Source organism: Artemia franciscana, chromosome 5, assembly GCF_032884065.1.
Source record: "Artemia franciscana chromosome 5, ASM3288406v1, whole genome shotgun sequence".
In the NCBI taxonomy this organism is placed as follows: Eukaryota; Metazoa; Arthropoda; class Branchiopoda; order Anostraca; family Artemiidae; genus Artemia; species Artemia franciscana.
The window spans coordinates 53,872,282-53,881,786 of NC_088867.1; positions in this window are offsets into that span (position 1 = coordinate 53,872,282).

The window sequence follows — 9,505 nt, forward strand, 5'->3', positions numbered from 1 at the left end:
TAGAAAAACTTAAATAATTGGGATTGAAATGAGGAAACATAGTAATTTAGGAAATTACATAGTATCTTTATGTTGAATCAAAAACTTTTTGTAATCTCTCCTGGAATCGTTAAAAAGGTAGAGTCTCAGGACACCACCCATACGAAGCACTAGCAACCACCTGGAGTGATTTTCCAGTAGGATCTTAGATTTAAGGGACTTGCCACTCCCTGAAGTGTGGTCCAATTAAGGCTCTGGCATGAGGAGCTCAAAGCTCCCCAGAGCAGTGAATTGGTACAAAGGTGGAAACAGAGTAATTTTTGTGGATAGGGGCAAATTGACAAGAGTGCCAATAATTGGCCAAATTGACAGGTTTATTTAAAAAAAGAGTAAAAAAACCGAATGAGGGTGCCAGAAAAATATTGGAGGAATCCCCCCCCCTCTATCCATCCCTGTATTGGAAAGACTTTACATGAGGAGCTCCGAACTCATCTAAATTGATGAACAACTACAACTTGGTCTACGAGGAGCTAACAACTCCCTGGACTGCTGTAGAAAAAAGAGACTGTGGACTGTTTTGAAATTAGATTGTGGTAAACTTTTTCCCAGATTCTGAGATGTAGCTTCTGTGATCAGTGTCCTCCAAAATAGTCGATTAGCTTGCAAATAGAGTTATTAATAGAGTTTTGCAAATAGATTAGTTTGCATACAGTTACTTTAGATGATTTGGTAATTTTAAGTATCAATTTCTAGTCTCCCAAGAATAACTGGGGCTGTCAGATTAAAATTTTCAAGGAGGTGTGAACGAGTGGAGCAAGAGCAACTGGGAATATCAGCTGTTATGGGAGTTGAAGGTGAGAATACTTTTTTTGTTTTCGATCCTTACAGAAGCTTATATGCTAATAGCGGCTAAGGCTGATGGCTAAGCACTAATGAGTTAGCCTGATGATTAACATGGGTAAAATCCCAAAGAATGTGAAAGATCTTGGTGAAGATTAAATAAAGAAACAAGTTTTTTCAACTGAAAGTAATAAGTAACATTAAAACTTAAAACGAACAGAAATCATTACGGATATAGTGGGGGTTACCTCCACCTCAACACCTCACTCTTTACGCTAAAGTTTCTTGGTACTTTAAAAAGGCTTCTTGTATCATATCATAAGACCTACACACAATATACGTATCATAAGTCTTTTTTAAAGAATTGGAACAAATTTCAAACTTTCAAACAGTTCGTGGTAACGAACTGTAGTAAGGAGCGATCCGGCTCAATAGTAACCAAAACTCTAAAAAATTGATTTTGATATAAATAGCTGCATCAAAAGAATCGCATTTTAATGCTGATTTTAAATATATAAGTTTCATCAAGTTTAGTCTTAGCCATCAAAAGTTACGAGCCTGAGAAAATTTGCCTTATTTAGGAAAATAGGGGGAAACACCCCCTAAAAGTCGTAGGATCTTAACGAATAATGACACCATCAGATTCAGCGTATCAGAGAACCCTACTGTAGAAGTTTCAAGCTCCTATCTACAAAAATGTGGAATTTTGCATTTTTTGCCAGAAGACAAATCACGGGTGTGTGTTTATTTGTTTGTTTTTGTTTTTTTTTTTTTTTTTTTTCCCAGGGGTCATCGTATCGACCAAGTGGTCCTAGAATGTCGCATAAGGGCTCATTCTAACGGAAATGAAAAGTTATAGTGCCCTTTTTAAGTGACCAAAAAAATTGGAGGGCATCTAGGCCCCCTCCCACGCTCATTTTTTCCCAAAGTCAACGGATCAAAATTTGGAGATAGCCATTTTGTTTTGCATAGTCGAAAATCTTAATAACTATTTTTTGGGGATGACTTACTCCCCCACAGTCCCTGGGGGAGGGGTTGCAAGTTACAAACTTCAACCAGTGTTTACATATAATAATGGTTATTGGGAAGTGTACAGACGTTTTCAGGGGGATTTTTTTGGTTTTGGGGGTAGGGTTGAGGGAGGGGGCTATGTGGGAGGATCTTTCCTTGGAGAAATATGCCATGGGGGAAAAAATTCAATGAAAAGGGCGCAGGATTTTCTAGCATTACTATAAAAAAAAAACAATGAAAAAATAAACATGAAAACGTTTTTTCAAATGAAAGTAAGGAATAGCATTGAAATTTAAAACAAACAGAGATTATTACGCATATGTAGGGTTCTAAAAATACTTTAGCATAAAGAGCGAGGTATTTAGGAGGAGATAAATACCTCGCTCTTTATGCTAAAATATTTTTAGTGATTTCAACTATTTATTCTACGGCCTATTTGATTCAGGGGTCATTTTTAAGAATTGGAACAAAACTTACGATTTAGTGTAAAGAGCGAGGTATTAACGAGGGTACAAACCCCCTCGTACACATAATAAAAATATAAGAATATAAAAGTTTGTTACGTAAGTTAATTCTTAAGTTACGTATATTTTTTACTAATAAAAACGTTCGTTGAATATTAAAAGTTCTAGTAGCCTTTTTAAGTAACCGAAAAATTGGAGGGCAGCTAGGCCTCCTTCCCCAACCCTTATTTCTCAAAATCGTCTGATCAAAACTAAGAGAAAGCCATTTAGCCAAAAAAAAAAAATTAATATACTAATTTCATTTCAATAATTTATGTGCGGAGAGCCAAAATCAAACATGCATTAATTCAAAAACGTTCAGAAATTAAATAAAAAAAAGTAGTTTTTTTTAACTGAAAGTAAGGAGCGACATTAAAACTTAAAACGAACAGAAATTACTCCGTATATGAAATGGGTTGTCCCCTCCACAGTTCCACCCTCTTTACGCTAAAGTTTTTAGTTGTTTTAAAAAGTAGAATTGTGGCAAAGAGTCAAACTTTAGCGTAAAGAGCGAGGGATTGCAGAGGGGACAACCCATTTCATATACGGAGTAATTTCTGTTCGTTTTAAGTTTTAATGTCGCTCCTTACTTTCAGTTAAAAAAACTAGTTTTTTTTTATTTAATATTGTAGAGAGGGAGGTGCTGAGGAAGAGGGAATCCTCTTTATATACGTAATAATCTCTGTAGTTTTTAGTTTTGATACTGTTCCCTAATTTCAGTTGAAAAAAACATTTTTTTGTTTAATTTCAAACCGTTTCTTAAGTAATCTCAGGATATCTGACCCCACCTCCATGGACAAATACTCTACCAATAGAAATATCCTCTAGACAATTCAATCCCAGTGAAATTCTAAACAGGGCAATTACCCTTAATAACTCCAAGGGTGAAATTGAGACGGATAAGAAAAAGCAAGACACATAAAAAGAAGTTTGTGTAGGAATTCTTGTAAATTCCCTCAGTGTATAGTTTCCCTGACAAGTTCATCCCCTGGAAACTTCCCACAACATCGAAAACTCCCCGTGGAGAAATCCCCAGCAGAACATTTGACTCCCGCCCACCTTAAAATGCGTGCAAGCTTCCAAATAACAAAAGTAGTAACCCCTTAATTACTTTAAACGGAAGCTTATCCCTACTTTAAACGGAACCCTGCTTTTAAACGGAACCCTGTCCCTAGATTCCATGACATCCCTACTCCGTCATTCCATGACAGCCAGCAGGTGTTTGTTATGTCATAGAGAATGTTTACTTTGGTTTTTATGCAATAGGGAATGTTTACTTATACTAAGGAGGACATGTTAAATTAAAAATTATATTAAGGATCTGACGTGGGGTGTTACGTAATGACGGCACACACGTGGGTATTACGTAAAGACAGCCTACAAGTGGCTGTTACTTAATTATAGCCCACGCGTTGGACGGTACGTAATGACAGCGCGCACGTGGATGCTAATTAATGGTGGAGAACACGTGGGTGTTATATATTGACAGTGCGCACGTTGCATTTTTTGGGGCATTTTCATGCAAAAATATTCGTTTAATCAAGAATTGATCATTTATACTTAATGAAAAGTCCCCAGTAGTGTTTCTTATGATGACTCCTAGCAAGTGAGGCCACCATGGCTATACGTGGCTGGCCCGTAAAACCCAGAAAAATGATGCAAAGTCAAATAAATTGATAAAACAAAACATGAAAAAAGCGCATAAAGGATAAAATATAAGCGAAAAGAACCGTGAGTTAAAGTAAGGCGAGAATCTTACCAACCAAATCTAGAGATGAGGCTTGTTATTAGAGGTAAATTCAAACCATAAGATATTTTTCAGGGCTTTTAATGGAAATCCATCGTTTCTTTGAACCAAATCTATTCATTCCCCGATGACAAGTGCGTATTTGAATAAGATTTTCTCTTCAAATTTCACATAGTATCGTTAGAGGTAAATTTAAGCCACATTATGATATTTTTAGGGCTTTTAAAGATGATATCTTGTTTCTTTGACGGAGAATTATTTTTCACGCCTCCTCAGTCAAAAAATTTCTTTTAATACCTCCTAGTTTAACTTTCATTTCTAGAAAATGTTAGTCGCAAGCAATTCACACCACCACGGCAATATGTGGCTGGCCCGTAAAACGCAAAAAAAGCAATTCAAACTCAAAAATGGACAAAACAAAATATAGAAGAAGGCTAATAAAGGATAAAATATAAGCAAAAAGAGCAATGAATTAAAGAAAGGCGGGGATCATACAAACCAATTCCAGAGGGGAGGTTGTTATTAGAAGTAAATTTAAACCATATTAAGATGTTTTTGAGGGCTTTTGATGAAAATTCCTCGTTTCTTTGAACCAAGACTATACTTTCCCCGTTGACAAGCGCAGGTTTGAATAATATTTTCTCTTCGAATTTCACATAATTTCATTAGAGGTAATTTTAAACCCCATTACGATATTTTTGACATCTTTCAATGAAACTATCTCGTTTCTTTGACTGAGCGTTCGATTTTGCTCCCCCTCAGTCGAAAAATTCTTTTATCACCCCCCAGCTTAACTTTAAGTTCTGTAAAATGTTAGCCCAAGAAATTTGCGCCACTGTACCACCCTATTACTGACCCTTGGGCACCTTCTGACATCGTCCCCCTCATCATTCCTAAGACATTTTCCAGGTAATTTCCCGTTAGAAATCATGTATTAAACCCTATGGCTCGTGTTTATGCAAGCCAAAACTCCGTGATATACCATATCAATTTTCACCACCATGGCATGCTATTACTGCCCCCCTCTAGCACTTCTCTTATCATTAAGACTATAAATTCGTATAAATTCCATATTAACACCCCCTTATCATTCCTAAGACATTTTTCAGATATTTCTTGCTAAAAATATGACTTAAATCCAATTGTATGTTTTCACAAGCCGACACTCCGTGATAAACCATCTCAGTTCTCGCCACCGTGCCATACCCTGATTGAGCATTTGGCACCTTCTGGCACCCCTCTTTTTAGGTATTCTCCTGTTAAAAATCATTAGTTAAATCCATTGGTTCATGTTTTCACAAGCCACCCTCAACCTGATACACCATGTCAATTCACGCCACCATTCCACACTAGGACTGCCTCCCTGGAACCCCATCATCATTCCTAAGACATTTTCCTGATATTTTCTAGTTAAAAATCGTGTATTAAATTCGTTGGTTCATGTTGTTTTTGCAAGCCACCTTCAACTCGATACGCCATCTCAATTCACACCACTGTGTCACACTATGACTTCCCCCTGGCACCCCCTGATCATTCCTAGGACTTTTCACCTTTAATCCAATGTTTCATGTTTTTGCATCTCAATTCACACCACCGTATCACACTGTCACTACGCCTTGGCAACCCCTCATCATTTATATGACGTTTTCCAGATATTTTCATGATAAATGCTCTTGCTTTTGCAAGCCAACCTCAATTTGATAAACCTTGTCAATTCATGCCACCATGCTAGACTATGACTGGCCCTCTGGCACCTCCTCCAAGTTCCTAAGATATTTTCTTGGTATTTTCTTGTTAAAATTCCTGCATTAAGTACATTGGCTTATGTTTTTCGCAATTAACACCACCGTGTTACACTATGCCTACCCCCTGTCACCCCTTCATCGTTCCTAAGACATTTTTCAGATATTTTCTTGATAAAATATTGCATTAAATAAATGGTTCATGCTTTCGCAGCCCAGGTTAAACACGATACACAATGCCAATTCTCGTCACTTTACCAGGCTATGACTAGACCTCTGGACACCTCTGATCAGACAAACACACAGTCAGACACACAGACACGGAGAAAGGGACAAAACACACAGTTGAGAAAGTACGCAGACACATACCTACAAATACACATAAACACACACATACATAACCAAAAAAAAGTCTGTCACACAGTCAGAAACAAAGGCAAGGGCGGGAGAGATAAAGACACAAAGAGGGCAAAACAAGCAAAAACAAAAACCAAATAAAATGAGACACACAGGTAACAAACAGTCAGACAAACAGCCACAGGGGGGAGAGACGAAAAAAGACAGAGGGAAAAAATACACACACACACGCCACCACTAAATATACACACACACCAAAAATAAACACACACACAGTCAGACACATAGGCATGGAGAGACTCAAAAACACAGAGGGAAACACACACACACTCACACAAACACAGCCACACACAGCCAAACACAAAAGGACACACACATATATATATACACACACACACACACATACACATACACACAAACACACGCACACACACACACACACACACACACATACACTTAAACACGCGCAACCACAAAAAGACAGAAACACAATCACACACACACAGAGGCACCAGGAACAGAGACAAAAACACATGGGAAAAATACCGACACATGCACACAACCACACAAATTCAGACACACTGCCATAAACACACAGTCAAGCACTCTGGTACGGAGACAAAGACGAAAATGCAAAGAGGGAAAACAAAAGCACACACACACACACAACCAAGCAAAGTAAGACAAACAGGCACACACTCACAGTCATACACACAGGCACGGACAGAGAGGGAGAGAGAGTGAGAGAGTGAGAGATAGGGAGAGAGAGAGAGAGAGAGAAAAACAAAAACACACAAAAGGAACAACACAGACACACACAACCGCGCAAAGTAAAAAAAGGCACACATACAGTCAGACACACAGGCAAGGGGGAGAGACAAAAACATAGCGGGAATAACACACACACACACAACCACACAAAGTCAAACACACGGGAACACACTGTCAGACACAGAGACATGGAGAGAGACAAAAACGAACAGAGGAAAAAACGTGCATACACACACAAACATTCCAACACACTGGCACGGGGAGAGAGAGAGACAAAAACGCAAAGAAGGGAAAACACACACAAACACACACCCACTTGCACAACCACATGGAGTCAAACACACAGGCATACAAACTCAAACACACAGGCATGGGGAGAGAAAAATACAAAGAAAAAACCAAACACATACACAAACACAGATACACATATGCAACCACAGAAAGTCAGACACAAAAGTACACACACACAATCAAATACACAGGCGCAAGGGGAAAGACAAAATCACACATAGGGAAAAACACACACACTCACAAACACAACCAAACAAAGTAAGACACACAGGTAAGGTGAGATAGAGAAAGAGACAAAACACATAGAGGGAAAAACGCATATGCACAAAGACACAACGACACCAAAAAAATCAGACAAACAGACACCAAAACAGTCAGACACACAGACACGTAAAGATAAACAAAAACACAAATTGAAAAATACACACAAGCACAAACACAGACACAACACACACACACACACACACACACACACACACAAACACACACACACAAACACAAACTCACTCATAGCCACAGGAAGTCAAACACACAGTCAGACACACAGGCACGAGGGGAGAGACAAAAACACACAGAGGGAAAACACACATATACATAGAACAACACAAAGTCAGACACACAGGTACACACACAGTGAGACAAACAGGCCCGGAGAGAGAGACAAAACAAACAGTGCGAAAAAACACACACAGCCACACAAAGTCAGACACACAGGCCCCCACACAGTCAGACATACAGGTACGGAGAGAGAAAAAAAACATGGGAATAATACACACACACATACGCACATACAACCGCATAAAGTCAGAAACACAGGAATATACACCATCAGACGCACAGGCACGGAGAAAAGGACAAAAATTACACAGAGAGAAAAACTTACACACAACCACACAAAGTCAGACAAACTGGCACACCCATACAGTTTTACATACATGTACAGAAGGAGAGACAAAAACGCACAGAAGGAAAATGCACATAGTCACACAACCACACAGAGTCAGACAAACAGGCAGACACATACAGTCTGACACACAGATACAGACGGACAGGCAAAAACGCTCAGAGGGAAAACCATATACACACAGCCACACAAAGCCAGACACACAGGCATATACAGGCATACTCACAGGCAAGGTGAGAGAGAGACAAAAACACTTAGAGGGAAAAACACTCGCACAACCACACAAAGTCAGACGCACAGGCACACACAGTAAGACAGACTGGCACGGTGAGAGAGAGAGAAACACACATGGGAAGAATATACACATACACACAACTGCACATAGTCAGACACACAGGCATACACACAGTCAGACACACATGCACAGAGAATAAGACAAAAACACACAGAGAGAAAATATATACACAAACACCCACACACAGACAACCACACAAAGTCAGACAAACTGGCACACACATACAGTTTTACATATAGGTACGGAAAGAGAGACACAAACACAGTGCTGCTATTACGTAACATCTCACATGTGCGCCACCTCTACGTAACATCTAGCGTGTGCCTTGTCATTACGTAAAAACCTTGTGTGCGATTTCATTACGTAACACCCACGTGTGTGCCGTCAGTGCATAAAATCCCAGGTATGATTACATCATCTTTAACATATGTAAACATTCCCTATTGCATAACAACCACAAGTAAAAATTCCCTGTGACGTAACAAAAACCTGCTGGCTGTCATGGAGTGAAGGGGTAGGGATGTTCTGGAATCCAGGGATAGGGTTCCGTTTAAAAGCAATGCTCCGTGTAAAAGCAGGTTTAGGTTTTTGTTTAAAATAACTGAGATAATACCACTAACAGATACTCTGTGTAAACAATGGGCAAATCTTATAACTTAAAGACCTTTCCTCTGGGGCTATGGGAGGGTCATGTTATATCCAAAGTCATAGTTATTGGGCCTTTCAAAAATAATGAGCAAAACGGCTGTCTCAAAATTTTATTTGGGCAATTTTTTTTTTTGGGGGGGGGGGGGAAGGAGCAGCAGAGGGGGCCTAGTTGCCCTTCAATATTTTTGGTCACTTAAAAGGGCACTAAAACTTTTAATTTCCGTTCAAGTGAGCCGTATTACGATATTCTTAGACCACTGGGTTGATACGATCACCCCTGAAAAAAAAAAAAAAAAACAACAAAAAAGCACGCATCTATGATATTTCTTCTGGCAAAAAAATAAAAAATTCCATATTTTTGCAGGTAGGAGCTTAAAACCTCTACAGCAGTGTTTTCTGATACGCTGATTCTGATGG